Raw genomic sequence first — 2,252 nt, forward strand, 5'->3', positions numbered from 1 at the left:
ACAGTTCTTGGTTTCCATATATTAACTCTTGGCCTAGTCAATTTATGACATTCTGTTATTGCCTCTAACAGTTGTTTGGTTGATTGTTTTCTGTTTCCTGAGCATATAATCTATTAAGAGCAAATGAAGATCACTTTACCTCATTGTTGCTTTATGTTGCTTTGTCCCCCACGGAATTGTCACCCCACTTCCCCTGGGAGATGGAGATGCAAAGGATTACTCAAAGCCCATCTCTTCTGTGCAGTGAGAGACCCCAAAGTGGTTAATCTCCCACCGGAACCCTCAAGCAAGAAGCATCCCTTCCTTGGGAAATTAACCCTGAATTGGGGTTCTCTTCCTGCATTTCTTTTCCAGACCAGGAAGTTACAGGAAGAGAACATAGGTGAGGTTATAGTTTAACAATATAGGCTGGTAACTTCAGTAAAACAAGCCAGATGACATTCCAGTAAGGCAATTAAGTGGTCTTATCAACAAAACTTGATCTTAGCAAACATTTCTTCTCCCTCCAGTATCTACACATATCAATCAGTAATCTGTCTGTCCTTGAGTCAGCAACCTTGCTGTGCCACACATCTTTATCTTACATCAGAGACTTTATAGCCTGAGGAAAATTTCCAGTCCTCCACAAGGTCAATATTTGAAACTGCAAGGCTTTGGGAAACCAGGCCCTGTGAAGTACAGTTGCTTTAAGAATCCTCTACATCAAATGGTGCCCTGTGTGAGAACGTTCTCCATGGATCAGAGACTGACCTGCCAAGCACTGGAGAGGAAAAGGACGTCCGATTCATCCCGGCAAGGGAGTCCCTAATAAGGGAGATGCATCCTGGTAAGGGAATCACAGGTGGCTTTCGATTAGCAATTGCATGCCTGCGGCAGGTCAAAGTCAGGTTTTTTCAACCCCGTAGATATTTTTTCCTTCTCTTTACTTTTAAAATATGGATAATTCATTAACAAAAGGGGAGACTGAACATACATTACAACTCCAATGTCTCCTTAAAAGCAGCAGGCTGTAAGTAACTGAATGGCAGCCTGTAAAATTGTTAGTGGATATTAAACAACCATGTCCTTGATACCTCAAGGAAGGGAGCCTTAACATAATAATTTGGGAACAAATTTGTCACTGTTTAATTATGCAATGGGTCTCATTAAGGCTTCCCAGCTAACAACTAGGAATCTATGTCAAGTCGTTCTGAGACCTACTCAAGACCTTAACAAAAAACTAAGACATGTTTATGTCACCAAAAAAGGATAAAACTTAATCTTTGCCAGTGACTGAGAAAACTTTAAATTGGACAATCTAAAGTAAAAGAAGTTAATATTTCTTTACAGTGTTGGTATCATTTGAGCATGTTTTTCTTTCTTATCTGCACAATGCTTCTCTCTTAAAAGCAGTGGTTCTTTTCTTAACTGCATGTGCTACTCTGTTTCTTTGAAGACTCTTGGGTTTTATGAAGAAAAGCAGCCATGACACCAACCAGACCCTTTTGGGTCTACTGCTCTTCTCCTAAAAATCTCGAGTCAAATGGTTTCATCTCTGATTGGTGGCTCAGCTCTTGAGCTCAGTAACTCATTTTAGAAACAAAAACTAACCTAAAATCTACCGGTTTAACTAGATGGTCTCAAATTTTCTGGCATCTTAAACAGACTTCTAAATTCTCTTCTAGTCTCATCTATGTATTTCTTCACAAAATCGTATGGTAGATTCTATGCTATTTACTTAAAAGAAAAAAATCTCTGCATCTTCTTGAAAATGCTTGCATACTTTGCTTTACAATGTAAATTTGTTATCTTGCTTTCTTTTAGGCAAGATGAAGCCTCACCAATAACTCTTTTGGAAAAAAACACAATCTAAACCTGACTGTCCTTTTCACTAGTGAGCTTTCTATTACATCTTGAACAAAATCTATAAGATCCTTGTTTGTTCTTGTTGTTTATGTCTGCATATATGCATGTGTAAGCTGTATGTTATGTCTGTATGTTCATGTCTGTTCATGTAATTGTTTTATGTGCAAGGTACCAAATCGGCTTATAATTAATGCATGCTCATTAAATAAATAAGTATAATTTTCAAGTTCACATGACTTAAATCTTCTAAAGCTTTGATAAATATATTTTAAAAATTTGATTCAAACCTTTTACCTAAATTTGTCTCTAGGTCAATATGTCTCCTAGTTATCTCAGCTCTGCCTCCTGGCCATGCTGGGAGAAGCAATATCTTTTATGTATATACTGCCCTCTGTCTTAAGCTCCAC

Source organism: Galeopterus variegatus, unplaced genomic scaffold, assembly GCF_000696425.1.
Source record: "Galeopterus variegatus unplaced genomic scaffold, G_variegatus-3.0.2 Scaffold1737, whole genome shotgun sequence".
NCBI lineage: Eukaryota > Metazoa > Chordata > Mammalia > Dermoptera > Cynocephalidae > Galeopterus > Galeopterus variegatus.